The sequence below is a fragment of the Elephas maximus genome, chromosome 13 (assembly GCF_024166365.1).
Source record: "Elephas maximus indicus isolate mEleMax1 chromosome 13, mEleMax1 primary haplotype, whole genome shotgun sequence".
Lineage (NCBI taxonomy): Eukaryota > Metazoa > Chordata > Mammalia > Proboscidea > Elephantidae > Elephas > Elephas maximus.
This window is the reverse complement of record NC_064831.1, coordinates 95,441,202-95,466,912: the sequence shown is the minus strand read 5'-3', so window position 1 is coordinate 95,466,912 and position 25,711 is coordinate 95,441,202. Positions and strand designations below refer to the sequence as shown.

Sequence of the window (25,711 nt, the reverse complement as noted above, 5' to 3'; positions counted from 1 at the left end):
GACACGTTATTACGAGGACCTGGTCCTAGAGAAGGACATTGTCTTGGTCATCTAGTGCTGCTGTATCAGAAATACCACAAGTGGATGGCTTTAACAAAGAGAAATTTATTCTCTCAGAGCCTACTAGGCTAGAAGTCCAAATTCAGGGCATCAGCTCCAAGGGAAGGCTTTCTTTCTCTGTCAGCTTTGGAGGAAGGTCCTTGTCATCACTTGTCCCCTGGCCTGGGAGCATCTCAGCACAGGAACCTCAGGTCCAAAGGATGCACTCTGCTCCTGGCGCTGCTTTCTTGGTGGTATGAGGTTCCCAACTCTCTCCTTGCTCCCCTTTCCTTTTATCTCTTGAGAGATAAAAGGTGGTGCAGGCCACACCCCAGGGAAACTTACTTTACATTGGATCAGGAATGTCACTTGGTAAGGGTGCTACAGTCCCAGCCTAATCCTTTTAAGATAAAATTACAATCACAAAATGGAGGACCACCACAGAATACTGGGAATCATGGCCTAACCAAGTTGATACACACATTTTTTGGGGGGACATAATTCAACCCATGACAGGTAGCATGCTTGGTAAAGTAGAGGGTCAGCGAAAAAGAGGAAGATCCTCAGTGAGATGGATTGACACAGTGGGTGCAATAATGGGCTCAAACATAGGAGCAATTGTGAGAATGGTGCAGGACCGGGCAGTTTCATTCTGTTGTACGTATGGTCCCTGTGAGTCAGAACCGACTGGACGGCACTTAACAACAACAACAAACCGACTGAAAGGTTGCCAATTTGAACCCACCCAGTGGTGCCACGGATGAAAGGCCTGGTGATCTACTTCTGTAAATACTACAGCAGCAAAAACCCCTGAATCTCAATTATACTGTCTAACACATGGCTCACCATGATTGGAAAACCACTTGACACCAGTGATTTTTTTTGTTTGTTTATTTCATAGCTCTTGTTACTACTGTCAGTGGGATTATTTCCTCTCCTCTTTTTCTCACTGGTTGTGACTGGTATGTCATAAAGCTTTTGACTTCTGAACATCTAGCTGTCTGCCCGCCTTGCTAAAATCTCTTTATTCGTTTAAATAGTTTGTTAGCTCATCCTCTTGGATTTTCTCATCAGGGAATTATTGGCCAATGTTGACGCTTCCTTCCCAATGTTTGTGCCTATCTGTTGCTTGCTTATATGGTGGTGGTGGGAGGGGGAGGGTCTTGATTAGTCATTCTGTGGGTTGCAGGGAAACCCTGGTGGCATAGTGGTTAAGAGCTATGGCTGCTAACCACAAGGTCAGCAGTTTGAATCTACCAGACACTCCTTGGAAACTCTGTGGGGCAGTTCTACTCTATCTCATAGGGCTGCTATGAGTCGGAATCGACTGGACAACAACAGGTTTGGTTTTTTTGTTCTTGGTGGGTTGCTGGCGTCTTTCATGGCCCCTTGGCTTCCTGTCCAGGGGGTTGACCCTTTAACAGGGGCCCATGTGGCCTGGGAACCCCCTCAGGCCAGTTGCTCTGCCCAGAGTTGGGGGAGGCTGGTGGCTACTGGAAGTGGGTTTTCCCACCCCAGTGGTTGGGGAGGGTCTGAGGAGAAGGGCTGGTGGAGAGGCTTCTCTCGGCAAGGACAGTGGTCTATCTGGTCAGTTCAGTGAGTGCTCACCCAAGGTGATCTGCACATGGGCCCTTTGAGGAGATGGCTTATCTGCTACTTGGCCCTGGGGGTCAGTAGCAGCTCCAGCAGGCGGCTCAGGGGCTCTCCTCCTGGGGACTATGTCTCCAGTCATGGGAGTAGGTAGTCACCTCGAGTAATGTCAGTGGCTGCATAGTGGTGTCTGCTCCTTCCCCCAAACTGGGGAGCCCCAGGCAATAGTAGTGGCCCCAGGGGTGCACAGACAGGTGGGGTGAAGTGGGGGTGGGGAGTGTTGGGCACAGCCCTGGCTCTGAGTTCCCCTCTGCAGGTGGTGGGAATGGCACAATCAGGATGCTGGTCACCCAGGGTCCCCTCAGGAAGTGAGCCCTTGTGGGGATCAGTGAGCCCAGGAGCCATTAAATAAAAACGTGTTTCCACTCATTTGTGCTCTAGCCTTGACGTGGGGAATTGCACCCCACAGAAGCTGCCAAACACCGTGCGTTCTCGGTGCTTCCTTGGGGCAAACAGTAGGGAGTTGCCTTTGTTGGTTCGGATTCCTACGTTACTCTGCACATTTCACTGAATTTTTTCTGCATTGTTTCTCACCATTTTAATCCAGAATCTTTGCTTAGGGCATGGTAGGTATCAATGTTTGCTAAGCATGTGTTTGTGAAGATGCGTATTACTTTCTCACTTTATGAGGGGACCCTAGGCATTGTTAGGATGGTAGTACCAGTGTTGGGTGCCCCTGGGGGTGGATGGGTGCAGTCACCTTTCCTTACCTCCCTGTCCTGCCTCTGGCCCAGGAGAGGGGAGCAGGAGGGTGATGTGGAGTGAGGGTGATGTGGAGTGACCCCATGCTGCCCTCTGCTGGCGGGCGGGTTCGGGTCCGTGCTTTCCCGGGATGGTGAGCCAGGAGAGGAAGCCTGCTGGGCTGTGGGTGGTGCCCCATCTGCCAGGACTCCAGCCCCTCTTCAGGCCTCTGATGCCCCCATTTCTGGCCTCACTCAGGCCTGGTTCTGCTGCTTCCCGGGCAGATGCCCAGAGGGAAAGGAACAGTTCTCTGTGCTATCTTCAGAGCCAGCCATGTCATAACACACTGGAAGAGCCACTAGCAGAAAAATCTACTCTTTCTGGCGCTACCTGGAGATTTTGGTTATAGGGATGGCCAGGAGCAGGACCAGAAAGTTCCCTGTGGATAGCAGGTAGCCCCAGGCTGTGGGAGACCCTTGGGAAATGTCTGTAGACTCAGTGGGGCATGGTGTGCTAGGAGTGGCTCACACGGGTTTGAACCCCTCCAGCGCCAAGGCCTGTGAGTGTAACCATTAAGGGCCAGGGCTTTCCCAGCAGGAAATCACAGGCTTCAAATGTAGTGTTTTTATGAGTGAATATACTTGACTTGGGAATTGGCTACAAAGAGAATTTACTATGGGATTAGAGACGCATATGCTGGGTCAGTTTGGCATTTGCCTACCATGCTACTCAGAACTGCTTATTTTCAAGTTAAATATGAATTTTTTTTTTTTTCCTGAGATAGCACATTACCACCTGAGGATGGGCCACTGTGGTGGGTAGGGTACTGGGTCCTCCTGCCTGTGGGGCTGTGGGCTGCCACCTGCCTTGGGCCTCCAGTCCCGTCTGCAGTGCTCTGAGCTCCTTCCAGCCCTAAAGCCTTTAGCCTCGTGACAAAGAAAACCTGGCAGCTGTGGTCAGCCTCCAGCTGATTGTCTTCGTGCCTTTTGTCTCCTGGGTGCGTTTGCCAAATGTGGGCTCCCTTGTCCCTGTGGTTCTGTGCGTTGCTGACTGTTTTTTCAGGGAGACCCGACTTTCCGATGGGACCTAGCCCTGGAGAAGAGGGGGTGTGGTGTCTGACACCGAGGGCTGGTGACTCCCTGTTATTTGAGAAGGGCATATCTCGCAGGTGAGCTGGGCAGAGGCCTGCTGGGTTTCAGTTGTTCCTCTCGGTTTGGGATGGGCTCTGTGATCTGTGTTCTAAGAGACAGGAAAGGGGCAGGCGGCTTCTCAGACTGTGGGGTTTGTTTTGCAGGCACCCCATAGCAGTGCACTCCAAGGCCTTGAGCACGTGATGGTTAATTTAATGTGTCAGCTTGGCTAGGCTCTGGTTATAGTTTGTGTGACCGCACACTAGCCTTTTTGCTGTTCTGTTATGTAATCTAATGTAATCAGCTGGTCAGTTGAGAGGGGGTTTCAGTGGGGTGTGTGTAGTCTTCATTAGATATTTTGGCAATGCTCTCAGCCCATTCTTCCTGTTGCTTAACCTGCAGACTTTGGGACTTGCCAGCCCCCCACAGTCACGTGAGCCAATCCCTTGAATTAAATAAGTCCCTCAGTATATATATATATATATACTTCTCTCTCGCTGGTTGTTTTTCAAGAGGACCTGACTGAAGTGGTGGAAACCCAGGAACTCAGCCTACACAGCATTAGGAAGGACTTAGTGAAGTGACTCTGCACTGCGTGAAAGTGAGAAACCTGCAGGGTAACTTTTAGGATTCTTGGTGCGGGTTTAGGGCCGCTGTTTGTGTGGGAAGGCTTTAATATCTGCCTGCATGAGCCTCATTGCCTGGGCATCGCTGAGGAACGGCTCTTGATTTTCAATTTTAAACCCTCATCATTATACCATCGGCTTTATACAGAGTGGAGTGTTGGAAACAGGCAGCAATCACTGTGCCTCTAATGTGATGGGCTTTGTTTTAGTGAGTGGACTGTCACAGCATTTATCTACATCTGTATGACTCCCCTTGCAATGGCCCTTTTATCCTTCATTTATTGAAAAATGTGTGGCCTCAGCCTGTTCCAGCCTGGGGTGGCCTAGCCCCACTCCCAGGGCCACCACCATTGCCTAGTTGGGCCGGCCAGTCACAGCCCAGGCAAGTGAGGGACACAGAGAGGAGGCAGGGTCATAGCCATCCGTCTGACCTCAAAGACTGTGTAGATTTCATTTTGCTGTATTTTATTGTGAAACATTTCACGCTCAGAACAGCTGTTATGAAGAATTCATGCCATCGGTCTCTAGCCAAAGCAAAGGCACCTCAATGGCGGTGGGTGTCAGAGGCTGTGGGAGGTGTTGCCTCTGGGATGAGGAGATGGGGGCCCCTGCGGAGTGGCCATCACACAGAGGGAAGCCTGGGAAGGCTCGGAGGCTGGCAAGTCTGCACTGTAGCTCTTTGCTTCAGAGACACGTTCGCTGCTGAGCTTGGTGCTCGGGGGTGGGGGGGGTGAGCTTGTGTTGGGGGCACTGCAGTGACTGATCGCCACCTCTCCCCATGGCTGGCACAAATGTGCTAGGGACTTGCGGGAGGTTTGGTGAGTGAATGAGTATCTGAGCCGCTGAGCAGGATGCTGGCTCCAGAGAGCAGGGAGAGCTTTTGGCCACAAAAGCTGCATCCCCTCCCCCAGGAAAAAATGTCAGTGGTGCACTTTGCATTTGAACCAACCTTGCTGAAGTCTCAGAAAGAAAATCTTGACATATGCAGAAGGGAGCCCTTTCATTTCTACAGCCTGTTAAAAAATCATAAAAGTTGTTAAAAAAAAAAAAAAACCACTTAACTGCTGGTAAAAATATTCTCTTATATGTTTGGAAATTATGCCTGCGGCCTCTCTGAGGTGCCCAGGGAGCACAGAGCTGGGTCCGTGTCAGGGGAGTGACACCTTGCTGGGAGCTGCTTGTGCTGTAGAAAGGGCATGCTCCCCAATTTTGATAAGAAGGTCCTTGGGGCTCCCTACAACTAGAAGAGGGTTGTGAGATATCTTCTGCACTTCCACTTATGGTCAGTCATGCTTCTGGAAGCTCAACCCCCCGGAGCCGCTCTGCTGTGGGTGTGTTTTTTTAGAGAGGCTTCTCTTTGGGTTGCCCAGGCTGTGGCTGCCCGGTGGACAGGAGGAGGCCCTCTGGGAGAATCAGCTGATCATCTGATTTCCTACCTCAGGGACATTTTAGGATGCAGAAAGAAACAAAGAAGCAAGCAAGGGCTTAGTCTTGGCCCCTTTTAGCTGTCTGCGGCTGCCCAGCTTCCAGAAGAGAGGTGGGCGGGGTGGGCAGATGGGATCGGTGATTGCTCACGCCTCCACTGGGCATGTGGTGCTGAGCCAGAGGGCACGGAGGGGGCAGGAGCCATCCCTGCCCCCAAAGAGCAGCCAGGAGCATGACAAGTGCATACCAACTCCTGTCCTCGGTTTTAAAAAGCAAAAAAACAGACAAAACAAACGAAAACCAAAACCAAAACAAAACAAACAACAACAAAAAAAAACAAGCGTTGGGGAATAGAACCTTTATTCATCATGAAGGTTCTGTGGTCACAGGCCATCCAAAGGACACCTCTCTGTTCCTGGAAGTGGATGGAAGCTTTTTGGAAGACTGTGTTTTCCCCAAGGCTTCTTGAATAGATGGGAACACCCACGGGGTCCAGTGCTGCAGCTGTTATGATCACAGCCAGTTGCACAAAAGCCTGGGAATTCCAGGCCTGCAAAACTCGTCTCTTATGCCAGGATGTCAAGAAATACCTGAAGTTGATACATTAAGGAATAGAGGTTTAAAAGAACATTATTTAGAGAGGTGGAACTAACCCCCAGGAGATTTAAAACCAGGAACGATTAGAAGGGTTGCCAGTGGGGTGGAAGTGTGGATCAGGAAGTGTGGCTTTGCATTATAAGCCCTTCTGCCGTATTTATTTTCATCTGAGTTAAAAGTTTGTCTCATTTCTTCAGGGCTTTGCGACAGTAAATGACTGACCAGTCTGTCACGGGCATTTGGCCAGTTGGCCTGGTCAGGCTGGGTGGGAGGAAGCTGTCCTCAGCTGGGTGGGAGGTGACAGCGGGCCACATCCTAAGGGCAGAACCAGACAAAATACGAGATGTGCTCAGTGATTGGTGGGTTCAGAAGTACCTGGTGGACAGTGCGTTCAAGGGCTGCCCCAGCTAGATGTAACGTGCGTTTTAGCAGCAGCCTTCAGTGTCCTTCTGCTGTCAAAGGAACGAGGAGGATTTGGGCATTTCCCACCCATGGAGGGACCTGGTGAAGGAATTTTCAGTCAGGACACTTGGGACTGTGCTGAAAGCCTGCCTGTCGCACCACCTGGCTTAGGTGGAGAGGGAGTCTTCACAGGGAATGACGGTGCTCCGTGTGTCCTTCCGTGAGAACACTCATTGATCTGAGGTACCACAGCTATCTGCTTTTGTAGGCACCGGGACCAGGGACCACGGATGGATCCAAGAGCATCATCTTGGGAAATGCCGTGCAGCTAGGAAGTGATTTTTTTTGTTTGTTTTTTTCTTTTCATTTTCCTTAGATTGCTGCATCTATGGAAGTTTAGTTTTATAGCTATGCCTTTAGTTTGCATGCTGTTAAATAGGCTTGAAGTTATTTTAAAGTCTAAATATTTAGAGTTTCAAAGGCCATGAGTCTTAATTTTGGGGGAATGTTCCAATTACATACAATTTTATTCTTTTCCAAAAGGAGGGTCAATAAATGACTCCCATTTTCTGGTTTCTCACTGAGAAACAATATTTCTAGTTACAAATGTTAATGATTTTCCAGGTTTTTCGATGAGAAACATTGATTAATTGTGTTCAAAAAAAAAAAAAGACTCCATTAGAATATGTGATTTTAATTTTGACTTCCTATTAATTTTATTAATAGGAACAGAAGAAGATTCTGTGTCCTTTTGGTTCTACTTTTTTTTGATTCGGAAAATACGGTGCACTGAGGCATGGCCTACCAGAAAAGAGCGTGTGAGCCAAACATTCTGGGGTCTGCTGGCTGGCTTCCCAGGCTTGACCCAGAGAGACCGAATCCCAGGGAAAGACAACAGCAAGTAGGTTTTGTCAGGAAGAAAGCATAGCCACCAACATTGAACCATTTTGCTTCTCCCGGAACAAGTAAGATAGTCCGCGTGATGCCTGCCTCTGGGGCTGGCGCCTGTCGTCTGCACAGGACAGCGTGGCGGTGGTTTGCCTGCTGGGCTGCTTGGCAGAGATAAGGCGTCCAGACCCACGCCACTACTCAAGGACTTGCAGGAGTTTAATTCAGTGTACTTCCCCCAGTCTCATTTGCAATTCTGAGACTGATAATATTCACTTGTTCTGGCTGGAGCTGTGTGTGGATTCTTTTCTTTCCCCCATTTTTAATAAAAAAAAAATAATAGAGCCTTTGAATTGAAATACATCTTGCTTAAGCCATTCAGAAATGTTTCACATTTAAATGAACAAAAGGTAGCTGCTTGCTCCTCTCCCACCCCCATGCCGTGTCTCATGGCCAATCCCCGAGCCCATCTGTGAACGTTGCTAGTTCCAATCAGAGATGGAACTCTTTCATGGCAGATTATACATTCATGTTAACTTTAGTGACGGAAGGATGGAAATAGATGCTTCCTAGTTATTACCATCCCAAGTGAAATAATGAGGCCGCGTATCCGCGGGTAGCTGCTGAAGCCACACGTGGCTAACATGGTTCGGATGAGTGGGAAGTTAGAGCATATTTTTAAAAAAAGAGGTTTCAATGACATCATCTTTGGAAATCCTATATGGCTATCAAGTGACTTTTTTCTGTTTTTATTTTTACTTAGCTGTATCTATTTGAATTTTTGGTTTCACAGAAGTTCCTTCTAATAGTATATCTGTTAGAGATATTTTGAATTGTGTTAAATGGGGTTGAATTCAGTAATTGTATCATTATTTGGAAAACCCAGAAGTGTTTCCAGCGCTCATTTGGGTAATGATGACGCCACTTAGCAACCATTTTGTCACATGTAAGAGCTCAGCCAGTTCAAGGAAGGGCCTTTTACTACTGAGAGTACACTACAGAGTAGGAAGCCTGAGTTACGAGAAGACGTGTCCTGTTGTGCTTTCCGTCTGAAATGTAGGAACTATGGCCTCAGCGATGTAGAGTTTTAGAGCCTGTGGAGGGGCTGTTGTGGCTCATGTCTTCATTGAGGACTGAGTCTATCTATTCAAGAACCACCTGAGTCTTTGCTTGACAGCATCACGAGGTGAAAACCTCTGCCCGATAAAGCATCCCTCATTTCAGCTGCTGGCACTTGTCTTGGACGGGAGCAGGATGAGGCTGGCCTGGCGGGGAGTCCAGATGGCTACCTGGTGTCCTCCCTACAGCTCAGGCCCTGCAGAGACACATTCTGGCACCTTCCAGAGGCTCCCCCTCTTCTTTTCTCTTCAGATTCCCTGGAGCCATGAGAGGATCCTGGCCTCGTTTCTGCTGGGCACCCCTGGCTCGAATGCCTCCTGATTTCCGTCCTGTGTTTCCTGGACCTTTTACTGGGAGACGCCTTGTGTTTCTGGGGGGTGTATGTGTGTGTTTTATTGTGGTAAGATATATAAGGTTTTACATATAACAAAAAGTTGGCTATTTTAGCCATTTTTTATGTGTACAGTTTGGTGAGGTTAGTTTCATTCACCATGTTGTGCAAACATCACTCCTGTCTGTTTCTGAAGGTTTTACATCAACTCAAGCAGAAACTCTAAGCCCCTTCAGCAGTGACTCCCCTTCCCCCTCCCTCCAGCCCCTGGTAACAACTAATAAACTTTAGTCTCAGTACACGTGCCTGTTTCAGGTATTTCATGTAAATGGGATCATACAAAGGAGGCCTGGTGGTGCACTGGTTAAAGCGCTCTGCTGCTAACTGAAAGGTCGGTAGTTTGAACCCACCAGCTGCCCTGCTGGAGGAAGATGTGGCAGCCTGCTTCCGTAAAGGTTTACAGCCTTGAAAACCCTATGGAGCAGTTCCGTTCTGTCCTGTACGGTCGCTAGGAGTTGGAATCAACTTGAAGGTTGTGGGCTTTTGGGTTTGGGGATCATACAATATTGGTCCTTTTGTGTCTGACTTATTTCTCTCAACATGGTTCATCCTTTTTGTAGCTTGTATCAGAATTTCATTTCTCTTTATGGCTGAGTGATACTCCATCGTGTGTGTATAGACTTATGTTTATGCGTGCATCTGTTGATTGGCACTTGGAACAGACTGCTCAGGAGCAGAGTTTGAACCACCTGGGTAAACACCTCCTAGCCTATCAAACCCTGCCCCTTGGGTGTGACACCAGAGCCTCAGCATCTTGTTTTGTCTTCCCAGTAGCCTGGAAGGTGTGGGCAGGGTAGCAGGTGGAGTCTGGGGCCACTTCGTGCCTTGCCCCCCAGGCCCACGAGACTGGTTCACAGTGGCCCACGCCCTCCCAGCGTCCCTGGGCCTGTCCGAGCCAGTGCATCTTTGGATGTTGTGCCTTCCCCAGGGCCCCAAGGGCCTCCAGCTTCAGCCCTGTGGGCTCAGGACTCCACAGCACTGCGGTGGAAGGAAGTGGAAAGTGACCGCTGGCTGACCTTGTCTTCCCCCAGCCGTTTGTTGAGCCCAGTGTTTGCGGGGTGCGGGGTGCTGGGTCCTTGACAGGGTTTGGGGCTCACAGTCTTCAGAACTTCAGCAGTTATTTCAAATTTTAGAAAAATGCTGCCAGTTGTAGCATAAAATCACTTAGCTTTTTTTTCACTGTGTTTGGATGCTTTGCAGCCATTGAGCAGGTTGAGTCCCATGTATGATGTGTGCTCTGCTCTGAGCCCTGTGTGTGATGCATGCTCTGGTCTGAGCCCTGTGTGTGATGTGTGCTATGGACTGAGCCCTGTATGTGATACGTGCTCTGGTCTGAGCCCCGTGTGCGATGCGTGCTCTGGTCTGAGCTCCGTGTGCTCTGGACTGAGCTCCGTGTGTGATGCGTGCTCTGGTCGAAGCTCTGTGTGTGATGCGTGCACTGAGCCCCGTGTGTGACATGTGCTCTGGTCTGAGCTCCGTGTGTGATGAGTGCTCTGGTCTGAGCTCCATGTGTGATGTTTGCACTGAGCCCCGTGTGTGATGCATGCTCTGGTCTGAGCCCCGTGTGTGATGTGTGCTGTGCACTGAGCCCCGTGTGTGACACGTGCTCTGGTCTGAGCTCCGTGTGTGACGTGTGCTCTGGTCTGAGCTCTGTGTGTGATGCGTGCTCTGGTCTGAGCTCCGTGTGTGATGGGTGCTCTGGCTGAGCATCTTCTAGGTAAGTGAGTAGCTACGCTACGAGCTCTGTCCCCGCCTGGAGCCTCCCCACCTGGGCTCAGTGTTGGGCTGCAGGCTGTGGGGTCTGGTTAGACCCTTTTAGGCCACAAAGGGCGTTTAAACATCGGGCTAGGCCTGGAGAATCATGTAGCTGTGTGGTATTCCCCCTCTATGTGGACGTCCTTGAGGAGCTTTAGAGGAAACTTTTCTTTTTAAAAACTACCTTAGATTTCCATTCTGTCTAGTCTGAAAATTACTGCTTGGTTTTTTTTTTTTTTTTTCACTGGTTGGCTTTTTAATTGTGTGAGAGTGTTTCCTAAGAGAAGGGTGGGAAAATAGTGTTCTCCTTGGACTTTCAGTTGGCAGCCCTCTTAAACGTGTCTCTGCAGTGTTGCAGCTGAGAGGGGAAAGGCAGCTGGCTGAGAGGTGGAGGCGTGAGCAGTCTCCCCCTGCTCCTTTGGGGCCAGCTGTCCGGAGCTGGGCCTTTGCACATGCTGTTTGTTGTTTCAGAACCGAGCATACCAAGCATGGTTCATATGAGAATTTTAACGTTTATTAAACTTTTGAATGGGAGACTGTTTTTAAAAGAAGACCTGTGCATATGAAACTACTTTGTATTTGATTTTTTGTCTGTAAAGGATTTGAAATTGCCCCTGACATTTTCAATAAGACCTTCGGGACTTACTTGTCCATCTCTAGCCCAGGTTTCGTCTTGGAGTGTCTGCTCTTCTGTGGACCCCACACAGCCTGTGTTGTGGGATTGGATATTCTGCCCAGGTTTCAGAAAGGGTGGCTGTTTTTAACACATTGCCACTATTTGACCTGTTGGCCACTCTGGGCAGCACAAGGCTACTGGGGGATGCTTCCTTAAGCTTGTCCTGGAATCATCTCCCTCACCCCAAACAAGGCTAAAGGACGAAGTGTCACTGGGATTTCTGCTCTGTCCCTGCCCTGCTCTGCACATTTGTGATCCCTGCTTCAGGTGGGAGGGCCTGGGATGCCTCCAGTAGAGGCTGAACTCCTCCTGGGTCCTGAGCTGCCATCTGGCCCTGCAGCCTGTCCCTGCAGCGGGGGTGGGGCCTGTCCATGCACACACCCTGGCCCAGGGCCCTCCCCGCATGCTGAGCTGGTCACGGCTGCCTGTCCCAGATCTGCCCACATGTGTGCACGCACACACAGCCACATGTGTACATACACTTAAATGCACACACACACACAGACATACATGCGGGTGTGTGCATACACACACTCACACGTGGACTACTCAGTGAGTGGAACAGAATAGTTTTTCCCAGATTAATAATGAGTGTCCCCAGTACTCTGCACTGTCCTATCCTAGCACAGCCCCTGGTCCCCAACCCTTCACCGCCTTCCTCTCTTCAGCCACTGTCTCCCTTTTATTAAAATGGCTTTATTGAGATTTAATTCACACAGCATACAGCTCACCCATGTAACATGTGCAGAGCTTTAGTGAACTCACAGGGTTGTGCCGCCATCACCATAGTCAATGTTAGAAGCTCGAGCTCTTTAGCAGTCACCTCCTCATTCCCAGCCCTTGGCAACCACTAATCTACCTTCTGTCTCCATCGGTTTGCCTGTTCTACGTCTTTCACAGGAACGGGATCATGTAATATGTGGCCTTTTGTGACTGGCTTCTTAATGTTTTCAAGTATCATCCATGTCACAGCCAGCATTCGTGCTTCATTACTTGCTAGGACGAAGTGATGTTCCATTATATGAATAGTCCACGTTTTTGTGTAGCTTTTCATTTGTTGGTGGACACTGGGGTTATTGCCCCTTCTGGCTAATATAAATAATGCTGCTGTGTGCATTTTTGTACAAGTTTTTGTGTGGACATATGTTTTCAAGTCTCTTTAAGTGCTACAGCTGCTAACCAAAGGGTCGGCAGTTCAAGTCCGCCAGGCGGTCCTTGGAAACTCTATGGGACAGTTCTACTCTGTCCTATAGGGTCGCTATGAGTCGGAATGGACTCGACGGCACTGGGTTTGGTTTTTTGGGAATTGCTGGGCCACAGGGTAACTCTGTGTTTAACCATTTGAGAAACTGCCAGACTGCTTTCCACAGTGACTGCATCATTTTATATTCCCACCAGCATTATATGAGGGTTCTAGTTTCTAAGCATCTTCACCAACACAGTGCCTACTTTAGAGTTTTATTTTTCTCTGGGTTTGCCTTGTCATGTGTGTGTATGGTCTAGTCATTTGGAAAGTTTGCATTTCTGCTCTAGTAGTAAGCTTCCTGTAAAATTCTATTATCCGCTCAGTATTTCCCAACTTCTAGGAGCAATGACTGACGTGGGAAGTTCTACTTCTTTCTTTCCCAGTCTGCCTTCCCCATGGGTCATTTTTTAAGTCCTTGTATCTCCCCAACTAGAATATGAAATCCTTGAAGGCACATTGTGGGCTTTATTATAATGCAGGTGAGTAATAAATGCATCTTGATAAAAGACTTAATTAGTACATACATATTTAATAAAGTAAAAATGAAAGCCCCCTCAGCTTCCCAGCCCTATTCCCACTTCCTCACCTGAGGAAACCACCAGCAGGAGTTTGGTGGGACCGTTTTCATATGCCTTTGCATTCCCGTATGGACTTGTGAATCAGTGTCTGTTTCCTGGCTCCCTAGCTAGATAGCTGCTGTTGAGTTGACTCTGACTCACGGTGACCTTATGTACAACCGAGTGATATGTTGCCTGGTCCTGTGTCATTGTTGTGGCTTCTGTGCCAATACCTCTTACTGAGGGCCTTTCTTACCCTCACTGGCCCTCTACTTCACTGCATGTGATGTCCTTCTCTAGCAATTAATCCCTTCTGATGACATGTCCAAAGGAAGTAAGTTGGGCAGTGTTCTGTTGTGATCCATAACGTTTTCATTGGCTAATTTTCAGAAGTAGTTTGCAGGCCTTTCTTTCTAGTCCGTCTTCGTCTGGAAGCTACGCTGAAACCTGTCCATTGTGGGTGACCCTGCTGGTATTTGAATTACTGGTGGCTTGGCTTTTAGCGTCATGGTTACACACCAGCCATCACAGTATGACAAACTGACAGATGAGTGGTGGTTTTCTAGCAGCCCTGATGTAGATGTAACTGGGCTCTATACACATGTGGAGCCCTGGTGGAGTAGCGTTTGGCTGTTAACCAAAAGGTCGTTAGTTTGAATTCACCAACCTCTCCTTAGAAACCCTATGGGGCAGTTCTACTCTGTCCTGTAGGGTCGCTATGAGTCGGAATTGGCTCGACGGCAATGGCTATACACATGTGCTTTTTTTAGTCAACTTGATATTTTCATTCAACAATAGGTCTTTAAAATCTCTCTGTTGGTGCATTCTGGCTCTATACCCTCCTTTTTAAAAAATGCCTCGGGGTATCCCAGTATATGGACCCTGCCATAATTATTTAACCATTCTCCTGTTTATGGGCACTTAATGACCGAAGACCAGAAGAGTTGTGGAATGATATCAAGGACATTATATGTGAAGAAAGCAAGAGGTCTTTAAAAAGACGAGAAAGAAAAAAAGGCCGAAATGGATGTCATAAGAGATTCTGAAAATTGCCCTTGAACGTAGAGTAGCTAAAGTGAAAGGAAGAAATGATGAAGTCTAAAAGAGCTGAACAGAAGATTTCCAAGGGTGGCTGCAGAAGAAAAAGTAAAGTATTATAATGAAATGTGCAAAGACCCGGAATTAGAAAACCAAAAGGGAAGAACACGCTCAGTATTTGTCAAGCTGAAAGAACTGAAGAAAAAACTCTGGCCTCGAATTGTAGTGTTGAAGGATTCTAAGGGAAAATATTAAATGACGCAGGAAGTATCAAAAGAAGAGGGAAGGAATACGCAGAGTCATTGCAGAACTCAGCCATTTCAGGAGGTGGGATATGATGAACTGATGGTACTGAAGGAAGAAGTCCAAGCTGCATGAAGGCATTGGCAAAAAACATGGCTGCAGGAATTAACAGAAAACCGGTTGAGATATTTCAACAAATGGATACAGTGCTCATCTATGCCAAGAAATTTGGAAGACAGCTACCTAGGTGGCCAATCAACTGGAAGAGATCCATATTTATGCCCATTCCAAACAAACGCAAACCAACAAAATGAGGAAATTATCAAATGATATCATTAATATAACACACAAGTAAAATTTTGCTGAAGATCATTCAAAAGCTGTTGCAACAGTACATCGACATGGAACTGCCTGAAATTCAAGCTGAATTCAGAAGAGGACGTGGAACAAGAAATATCATTGCCGATGTCAGATGGATCCTGGCTGAAAGCAGAGAATACCAGAAAGATATTTACCTGTGTTTATTGACTATGCAAAGACATTCAACTGTGTGGATCATAACAAATTATGAATAACATTGTGAAGAATGGGAATTCCGGAACACTTAATTGTGCTCAAGTGGAACTTCTACATAGATGCAGTCATTCAAACAGAACAAGGGGATACTGAGTGGTTTAAAGTCAGGAAAGGTGTGCGTCAGGGTTGTATCCTTTTACCATACTTATTCTGTATGCAGAGCAAATAATCCCAGAAGCTGAACTATAAGAAGAAGAACGGGGCATTAGGATTGGAGGAAGACTCACTAGCAACCTGTAATATGCAGATGACACAACCTTGCTTGCAGAAAGTGAAGAGGACTTGAAGCACTTACTGATGAAGATGAACGACCACAGCCTTCAGTATGGATTGCACCTCAACATAAAGAAAACAAAAATCCTCACAACTGGACAAATAAACAACAACATCATGATAAATGGGGAAAAGATTGAAGTTGTCAAAAATTTCATTTTACTTGGATCCACAATCAATACCCGTGGAAGCAGCAGTCAAGAAATCAAAAGACGTATTGCACTGGTCATATCTGCTCTTTCAAGTGTTAAAAAGCAAAGATGTCACTTTAAGGACTAAGGTGTGCCTGACCCAAGCCATGGTGTTTTCAGTCGCCTCATATGCATGTGAAAGCTGGACAGTGAATAAGGAAGACCAAAGAAGGACTGATGCCTTTGCATTATGGTGCTGGCAAAGAGTATTGAATATACCACGGACTGCCAGAAGAAAGAATAAGCCTGTCTTGGAAGAAGTACAGCCAGAATGCTCCTTAGAAGTGAGGATGGTGAGATTTGTCTCACATACTTCAGACATGTTATCAGGAGGGACCAGTCCCTGGAGAAGGAGATCATACTTGTAGAGGGTCAGTGAAAGAGAGGAAGGCCCTTAAGTAGATGGACTGACACCGTGGCTGCATCAGTGGGCTCAAGCGTAGCAATGACTGTGAGGATGGAGCAGGACCGGGCAGTGTTTCATTCTTTTGTACATAGTGTCGCTGTGAATTGGAACCAACTCTACAGCATCTAACAACAGCAAAGCTGCTTTGGCTTTTAAAAGGATTGCTGCAGTGAAAATCCTTGTACAGACATTATTTCATATATCTGCTTGAGTCCTTGTGGAAATGGAGTTGCCATATAAAAGGACATGCGTGTTTAAATTTTTGGTAAAGAATGCTGAATTGATTTTCTGAAGAGCTTCACTGAGATTTCCTTAAAGAAATGAATGTAAAAAAATGGGTTTCACTTTAAGTAATTTACCACCACCAACCAAGTAAAGAGGAATTCTCCTTCAGGCCATGGACAGCGAACCAGGGCAGTCTGGAAGGAAGTCTCGGTCCCAAAGTTTAACATGATTCCTAAAGTTTCCTTTGCTCCTTTCCTCCCCGAAGAAGTAGTGCTGATGAAGGGAGGTGAACGACCAAAATCCTGAAAATTCACACCAATGCCTTTCAATTTGAAGAGGAATGGGCTGCGATGGTGGGGTCGGTAAGGACGTGCCAGGAGACTGATGACTCTCACCGGAGTCAAGAGGACCTGTCCTCATATAGGCTCCCCCCATGACCTGCTTGCACTGCGTTCTGGGAGAATCCTTTAGTTTTCTGTTCCACTTTACTAATTTGCTCTTCAAGCGTATCCGTTCCTATAGTCAACCCTCTAGATATCAACTCACCGGTTGGCACTGAGTCATTTCCAACTCAGGGCGACCTCTTCTGTGTCAGAGTAGAACTGGGCTCCACAGGGTTTTCACTGGCTGAGTTTTCAGAAGTAGATCTCCAGGCCTTTCTTTCGAGGCACCTCTGGGTGGGTTTGAACCACCTACCTACCCTTTGGTTAGCAGCCAAACGTGCTAGTTGTTTGCACCATTCTTTTTCTTTTTCATGCCTACAGGGCTGCCTTCCCTAATGACGTGCCTTCTCAGCTGTGGCCCTTCAGCTGGTTGGGTGGGTGCGGGGGAGTGGTCTTCAGGCTACGGTCCTGTACTAGGCTGTCATCCACATCGTAAGGGAACCGGGGTGCAGTCCAAGGGGGTCTCAGCATCTTGAAGCAGCTGGGGCTGCCTGTCCAGAGGAACACAGTGGTTTGAGGGCTCAGCACATATTTCTAGTCCTGTACGGGGAGCCAGCGGGGGGACAGATTTCCCCAGACTCCCCCAAACTCACACGCATCAGATTGAGAGTGCTTCATGCAATAAGCAAAAATTTCAGTCCATTTGGAGAATTTTTGTGTAATTAGCAACATTTCCCTCATTTTACTTCTCTTTGACTATTTTGAGGAAGTTTTTTGAAGAGATAAAAAGAAGCGTCCTTTTGACTTCAAAGATAGTCATGTAACATTCTCAGAATTTGGTGAAGTAGAGAAATAATATGCGTTCACATCATCATATCCTACGTTGAGCACTACAGATGTCCTAGACCCAGAGGGCGCCTCGGGCCCCTCCACGCTCCACAGGTGGGCAGCGGGCACAGGGCAGGTAGAGCCTTGGGACTGCCCAGGGTGCCCAGGGCGTGACCTAATCTTTGTGAGCCTGCTCTGACCTTGTGAGGCAGCACAAGAACAGAGCCCTTCAGGGCTGTCACGGACGCAGGCTCAGAAAGCCTCGGGCTCTGACCTGGAGCTCTTCTCCCACCAGGAAGAGCTGCCTGGAGCCATCCCTGAGGCGGACCCTTCCAAGCTGTAGTTTACAGGACCAGAGTTCCCGTCTGAGGATGGTCCTTCACCCTGTCCTGGCCAGTGGGGTGGGTTTGCCCTGATCCCTCTGCCCCAAAGCCATCTCTGCAAGGCCTGGGTCCTGCTCCTGGGTCTAGCTCCAGGCTCTGAGGCACACAGAGCTTAGTGGTCAACGCTTTCCAGAGTCACGTGATTGATCTTGAGCCTTTCGTCCCCAGACACTTGATTCGGTGGCCTCCTGCCTTCAGAGCCTACTCATGTGCCTGGCAGGCTGTTGGCATCCTCCTTGTGCTGCTGGGGGCAGCAGAACCTCTCCAAGAGGGGCACCTTTCCAGGGAGGAGGGTTTTCAGAACTCTTCTTTGGCTGCAGGGATCATTGGAAGGCATGGGGCGGGGCATTTTGAGAAAGGGTGTTGATTTGAGTTTCTGTGAAAGAACGTGGGCCCTCTCAGCTTTGACTTGTGTGGTTGGCTTGGCCTGAGTATGGCTCCTGTCCAGGGCCAGGCATCCCAGACTTCCCTGCCCACCTCTTGGCCATTCTCCCAGGGCCTCCCAGTGATGGCTGGGGTTGCCTTGCCCCTGACATAGTCACCTGAAGTTAGGGAGCGCCCCTCTGGCCTGCTAGCAGTCAGGCGTGGGCAAGCTCCTTCCTCACCTGTACAGTGGGTGAGGGCCTGCCTTGCAGAGTTGTCACGGGGTCAGGTGAGATGAAGGCTGGGGGCACTGCACTGTGCTCTGTGTCCCCCACCTCTCCCCTCCCAGGAAAGTGGAAGAACGAGGCCTCTGTACTCCAGTGGGTTTGTGAGTGTGCTGTGTGGTCGGTTCTCTCAGGGGCCCTGGCTGATGGGGAGGGGCGCTCTGCTGGGCCCTCGGGATTGTAAATTAGCAGATGGACTTGCCCTGTGATTGTTGGGAGCCACCCACTGTATTCCATGATGGGGCTATTTACTTTGATCCTGGAGAAGTTGTATTTTTTCTTTCAGGAAAATTCTGGTGAAACTTAATGTGTTCTTCCCTTTTCCCAAGGGCAGCTCAGAGTGTACTCAGATTAGGAAGGAGAGTTCTGGGGGCCATTTGCTATGTCGACTGCCAGAATTCTACTTCATTATTTTGTTTAAAATACCAGGTTCTCTACATCTTTTCAGAGGTGTTTTTCTCATTTCACTTTGTCCCAGAGCCTCCTCATGCAGTAGGTGTTGCTTTGAACAGTGCCCTCTCTGAGGCCGCGTGGCGCGTGTTAACCCGCGTCGCCCTCATAGCAGCCCTGTGAGATGGGTACTATTAGTTCTCCCTCTCCCCTATTTTAAGGATGGGGTTACTGAGAAGACAGAAGTGAAGTAATTTGCCAAAGATCTCGGGCCTTGAACTCGGCAGTCTGGCTCCCCCCCAGGGCTTCTAGTCCAGCACAGCTGACTTTGGTGTGCTCCTGACAGGCCCGGGCCTGGTGCCCGGGATGTTGCTGAGGTGCAGCCAGGGCTGCAGACCACCCAGTTATGGTGGGTCCAGCTGGGTGCCGTGGGTCACTGCTGCCCCTTGGAGCCTTGGCCTCCTCGCCTACAGAACGTAGACCGGACCTCGTGTCCATCCAGCCCTGGGGCTCTGGGTAGCGGTCCTTTAGGGTTGATAGTGATAGTCAGCTGGGCTTCCCTGAGCTTCCTTCTGAGCAGCCTGGAGAGCAGGAGTGTCATTGTCATCACTGTGTGAAGTGGAGGGCAGTGGGGGGTGAGGCTCAGCTCTGGGTGCAGGGTCCGGCCTGCCTCCTGGGCGGAATACAGACTCATAAATTTATTCCACAGGTACTTGTTGAGTGTTGGTCAAAAATCCCTGTCCTCAAAAAGCTCATTTTCTAGAGAAGGTAGATTACCAAGATCAGTAACAAATTAGACGGTGGTAAGTGCTACAGAGGAGGCCTGGGGTGGTACAAACAGTTAAGCAGTTGACTACTAACCGTTTGGACCTACCCAGAGGCACCTCAGAAGACTGGCCTCATAGACTACTTCTGAAAGGTCATAGCCTTCAAAACCCCCCTGGGGTGTGTTACTTCTGCACGCATGGTGTTGCCGTGAGTCGGAATCCACTTGATGGCTTTGGTTTTTTGGTTTTAAGTGCTATGAAGAAAAGGAGCAGGAGAGGAGCCCAGGAAATGCTGGCTGGGTGGTGGATGATAGTTTTACACAGGGTGGTCAGGGAGGGCGACGTGGAAAGAGGAGGGAGGGACACGTGGGTGTGGGGGAGCAGCAGTGCAAAGGCCCTGAGGTGGAAGCCCCTGGGTGTGTTTGAGGAAGAGCCAGGAGGCCCTGTGGCTGGAGCTGAGGAGGCGGGGCTGAGTGGTAGCAGGAGAGATGGGAGGTGCTGGGGGAGGGTGTGCCAGACTGCTGGGTCTCGGAGACTGTGGTAAGACTCAGCATTTGGAAAGAATCATTCAGCAGGTGCGTTGAGGCTAGAGTGGAGGGCCCAGGTGGGAGCAGTGAGCTCTGGGGGAGGGACGAGGGCAGGGGTGGGAGTCCCGACGGATTTTGAGGCAGAGCCAGCATGGCTTCCTGAGGGTGGAGGGTGAGGGCAGGAGAAGGGGTGTTGGCCTAAGAACTTGAGTAGCTGTCAGCTGAGATGAGGCCGTAGGGGAAGAAGGGGGCAGTTCTGGGCTCCTGCTGGGCTTCCCTGTGAACTTAGTCTCTGACCTCTGGCTCTCACGGGTTGAGCAAACATGACAGGCTTCACAGATACAGATGTAGTTAAAACCAAGCGAGGAGGAGGACACGCCTACCCTGGCCCATTCAGCTGCCTGGATGGAGATGGACGCATCTGGGCCGTGTTGGAGCAGCCGGGCAGGGCCTCTAACCTGCACTCCAGGGCCCCTGATGTCCTGGTGCGTGCACTCTCGCCTCTGCCTTCCCCAGCCCTGGGGTTTATGTTTTTGCTGGAAGAGTACGTGTTTTCCCTCTAAGCCACCTTGGATTCTTCAGGGACCAGGTGGAGAAAGGCCCTGCTGAGCCGACTGGCCTGGTGAGCCTGGGTCTGGGACACGTGGGAACTCCCCTGGTATCTAGGGGGAGATTTTAAATGAAGCAGGGCTGTGTGCGTGGTAGCCTGTGTGAGTACGAGAGGGGCTGGTAGGGCAGGCAGCCTGGCCGCCCAGCGTGAGGGGCTGGCTCTGGGTGAGAAGTGTCTCCAGAGGTTACAGAGGCTACAGCAGTCCCGGCAGGCCAACTCTGCACCCCAGCCCCCAGGAGCATGGCCATCCTTCTGATGTCCAGGGGTCCAGAACCAGTGAGGGCCTGTTGGTGGTGGTGGGGTGGTAGTCTGCCTTTGTCTGGCACTGTTACCAGCTGGGCCACCTTCACTAGTGGTCACCATGCGTTGAGGTGGACCAAGGCAGTAGGGTGCTGACATTGACCAGTGCTTTACTTAAAAACAGAAGCTGGAGTGGACTGGAGGCTTGGCCTGGAGTACTGGCTCTCACCCCCTTGCCTCTCTGGATTCTTTCTTGGGTGGGGAGAGGGCTGGAGGGCAGCAGCTGGTCCCCAGTAGCCCTGGGGATTTTTGACTTGCTGTGGTGTTTTGAACTTCCCTGTAACACTTGCTCAGTTTCAACCCAGTTGGGGTGGGCTGTGTGAGTGGTGGGGCCCTGAATGGTGGGGGGAACGGCAAGATGTCACGTGTGTCCTGCAGGAGGGTCGGCTGCTGGGCATTGCAGCAGGTAGGGAGCTGAGGACTGGAGCTGGCACCTGGCAGGTGGGCCGGCATGAAAGTGATGGAGCCGCCCTGACTCTGCTCCCCGGGGTGGACGCTCTCTGAAGGGGCAGTGTGGAGGAGAAGCTGGCTACACTCTTAGCCTGAGCAGCACAGTGTGCACGCTGCCTGTCTCTGTGGTGGTGAACGGGTGAGCTGGGTAGAGGCATCGTGCGGTGTGGTGATTGCGCAGCTTTTCAGTGGGGCAGGCAGCCCAAGTGTGTGACTGGCAGGTGCTCTGCAGGCCCAGCCTCCTTCCTGCTCAGGAATCAGAGTGGGGAGCCCTGGGGTGGGCCAGCTGCTGCTCAGGGAGGCCTTTCTACTGTAGCAGCTTCGTTAACATACCCTCCTGGTGAGGCTGGTGAGGGGTGGCCTCTGTCTTCTTGCAGAGAGGCTTTGCGAGTTTGACCTCCAGGGTGATGTCTGGATTTCCACTGAGGAGTTCCAGAACGGGACCTGTCCCTCCCAGGTCAGCTTGTACTGTTTTGATCCCATAACCCCCCTCCACAGTCAGAAACTTTTGGCGCCCCCCGTTTGCCTGTAAAATAAGAACCGGCCTCTGAGCTTGGTGCTGGAGGCTTGTATGGTACCAGTGTCATGTTTTGTTGCTTCTCCTCTTTTGTAGCCTGGTGGCCTTGACCCCCGAGTCCATATTCCCGACCTCAGCCTTCCAAGTCCTTTCTCTAGTCTTTGCAGTTGCCCCGTTTGAGGTCCTTGGTTTGCTGGCCTGCTGCGTCATTTCCAGTCTGCAAACACTGAGCGCTAGTGGGGCCTGGCTGGCCGTCCCAGCCCTAGAGGGAGCAGGAGAGATGGTCAGGAGTGACTGTGAAAACTACAGGAACAAGACAGGGATGGAGAGAGTGTGCTGACCACCGAGTTCAAGGACGTGTCCCCCAGGCAGGTTTTGAAGAATGAACAGGAGTTTGCCAGGAGGATTCTAGAGGAGTGGAAGAGGGAATGGCCCAAACCCAGACATAGAAGGGGGCCTGGGGTGTGATGGGGTGAGGTGCAGAGGTGGGTGGGCCCAGGAGCTGGGACCTCACCTTGTCCACTAGTGCAGAGTCATGGACTGTGTCCTGGGGTGCTGTGCCTGTACGCGCCCTGTTATAGTCCCTGCCTGTAGCTGTGTTCCTCACGCCCACACTTCAGGGGGGCAGGCACAGGTGCAGTTTGGCCTAGGTTTCTCACACCCAAATGAGAAGTGCTGCCCATGTCCATCAGTATCTGGGTGGGCCTGTGGAGGGAAGTGAAATGTTGGGACGTAGGAGCCTGGCTGGGTGGCCTGCACCCCAGACAGGAAACACAGACCAGGGGAAGTACTGAGAAAGGGGTTGGCGGCATTAACATTAAGGCTCAGGGAGCCGCGTAAGTCACTGGAGAGCAGCACCTCCCTTTATACAGTAGGAAGAGGAGGGGGAGAGCGGCTGGGTGGCAGGTGCTGGAGGTGGGGCCTCGTAGCTCCCCCCATACAGTATCTCAATCTTCCCCATAGCCCTTTGGGACAAGGAAACTGAGGCACAGGTAGATTACATAGTCTTTCCATCTGTAAGTGACAGAGCTGGGGTGAACCAAGCCTGTGTCTCTGCAGCCCAGTTCCACAAGGGCCTGTGAGAGCCACTGGCTGAGTGGGGGCGCTGCCTAGGTCCTGGGGGAGACAGTGTCACCTGCATGTCGGACCGGGCCCATTCTCTGTGCTGACATGTCCGCATGGCCGTCCTCTTTTTGAAAGGGGTTCGTTAGTATATTTTGTGGGATGTCCCCCCTTGTGTGGCTGACTCTCTTTTAAGATGTTTTTGTGTGCTGCTGTTGAGTTTGAGCCTGCCCCCGATTCATGGTGACCCCATGTACAATGGAACAAAATGCTGCCTGGTCCTGTACCATCCCTGTGATGGGCTGCAGATCAGACTGTTGTGATCCACAGGGTTTTTCACTTGCTAATCTTCCAAGGTAGATTGCCAGTCCTTTCTTCCTAGTCTTTTAAGATAAATCACCCAAATGACACCAAGCTGTCATTTTGCTACTTTGGAATGAAAAGCTGAGACTAGAACCTTGGTGGATGTATTTCATTTCCTGTCGTAGCAAATGAAACCTGAAATGTGAGTAGCATAGGGTTTCCTCTATCTTCCTCCAAAAGGGCTTGAGAACTACCTTTTTTGCTTTCCTCATTAACTACCTGTACTTGTTGACCTTCGTGAATGAACGTGTGGACTCACCTTGAACCTCTGGGGAGAAGGCATATGATGAGCCTTCCTAATAAACTTGTGACTCTTTGGCTGCACAGTGCTGGAGAATCTCGGAGCTCTGAGCGGTGTGTGAGCCGCTTCAGGCAGGATGGTACAGGAGCTCTTGGCTCTGTTATTAACGTGTGATCCGTCATTCTGGCTGACAATTGCCCCTCTTCGTGTGAATGATTGCCACCCTGTTTATACTGTTTTTCATTGCAGTTTCCTTAATATTTCAGCATTGCTGAGCCTGCCACAGAGGCCAAGACTGTCCGGTGCACCGGGGGAGAGCCCTCTGGCCCGCTTCAGATTCTGGGTGAGTAGGACCTATTGCAGCCCCCACTGTGGCGACCCAACAAGGCGTTTGTGTGCGCGTCTCGGCTAAGGTGCTAATGAAGCTGTGGGAACAGTTATGGGTGTTGTTGTCCACACCTGTTTCTAACCATGCTGAACTTGTTCATAGTTTTCCAAATGATTTTACAAATTCATGTTTATTTTGAGGAAGACAGGAGTACTGGGTCTTCCAGGAGGTCAAAGTGGACACACAGTAGGCTCTGCATTTTCCTAAACCCTGTAGATCTCTTTTTTCAGAAGACAGACCTGCCAGGCCCTTCTGTCTGTTGCCCGGAGTGCCTCTGATCCCCGTGTGGTGGTGTGTTTCTTGGGCCGTCCCTTCCGTTCACTGCAGGTGGGACCCAGAGCATCCCTGTGACCGTTCTCCCCAATGGGAGCTGGAAGTGGGTCACCAGAAGTACCCAGGGTCTCCCCACCCCAACCTGGCACCAACAGTCCCTCAGCTGTTACATCCCTGAGCGCATTAACTGCTCGCACCACTCAGGGACTTCCTTATATTGGGTTAAATCCTTACATAGTGTGTGTCAGTCAGGATTGGCTAGATTGTGATATCATAAGGTAGTGCTACCACCATTTATTCTGCACGTACCTGAACCAGGCACTATTATAGTGGCCCACCTAATGCCCTCACTGAATGCAGTAGGTACAGCCTGTCTCACCAGCGAGAAAGCTGAGGTTCAGAGGGAAAGGATGACTTGCCCACATTCATGGAGGCAGAGCCGGAGTTCAAACCCATGGCAGGCAGCTCACAGCTCAGCCACACGGCACCTTCTCTGCAGCAAGCCCTGTCCCAGGTGGTGAGAGTTGACCCAGGCAGCTAAGACATGGCCTTCCAGGCCAGTTTGTCTTTGCTGTGTTATGACATGACCCACCTCACCTGGGCTTCCTTCCCAGCCCAGCATCTCAACTCACTGTGGTAAAATGTTATTTTTGTATTATCAATATATGTGTATATAATTTGAGAACTCAAATAGTTTTATAGGGCTTATTAAAAAAGTAGTAGATGGCTGACCTCTCCGCCTCCTCGTTCAGCCCTTGCCCCATCCCGCTCCCAGAGACAGCACTTCCAGTTCTTTCAGCTGTTTCCTTCATATTTGTAATAAATAGATATGTTATCCCTTCCTGTTGTGATGATAGATGATTTTAATGTGCTTATATCCTTCCTTAGAGTTGCTTCATTTAACTGATACAGCATAATTTTAGGTTAAATTCTTATATAATGTGTATCAGTCAGGTCAGGCTAGATCATGAGACAGCAATAAACCCTGAGATCTGGACAGATTGTTTTCTTCAGAGAAAGGAGCCCACTGCCTTCTGGCCTGGAGGGTGGCCAGGGACACCAGGGTCTCCTGGCCTTCTGGCACTAAGTCTGGGGGTGCTACGGTGGGGCTGGAGGGCCCCTCCACTCAGTAAGTGGATTCTCGCCTCACGTTCTCTGCGGCACCTCCCTCCCCACCCCGCTCTGTGCTCCCGCCCTTACAGATCCATCAGGAGCCCATGGAGCACTTCCTCCAGAAAGTGCCCCTCTTCTCCTCCGAGTGCTGGGGGTCCAGCTGCTCCTCGCACAGACTGTCGGATGGCCCTGTCTTCACTGTCATCCCCTTTCTGTGTGGTTGTCTCAATTCGTCCCCTTTCAGAGGATTGAGGAGGTGGGGGTGAGGGTGGGCAGGGAAAGGCTTATCCTTCTTAGCAATCCCCTCAGACACTGAGATTTTTTTATTTTTTAGG

General features: G+C 50.0%; 1 protein-coding gene across 9 annotated transcripts in view; it reads left to right on the top strand.

Moving 5' to 3' along the window:
* Positions 1 to 25,711, top strand: part of APBA2 (amyloid beta precursor protein binding family A member 2) — a 336,162-nt gene that overhangs the window by 28,373 nt on the left and 282,078 nt on the right. For 7 of the 9 annotated variants that reach the window (XR_007519919.1, XM_049906021.1, XM_049906020.1 and 4 more), the window contains exon 2: positions 23,869 to 23,945. The gene's annotated coding sequence lies outside the window, so the exon portion shown is untranslated. Of the gene's footprint in view, positions 1 to 3,485; positions 3,539 to 6,773; positions 6,794 to 23,868; positions 23,946 to 25,711 lie in introns of those variants that run through there. The other 2 variants (XM_049906016.1, XM_049906014.1) reach the window with 2 other exon arrangements.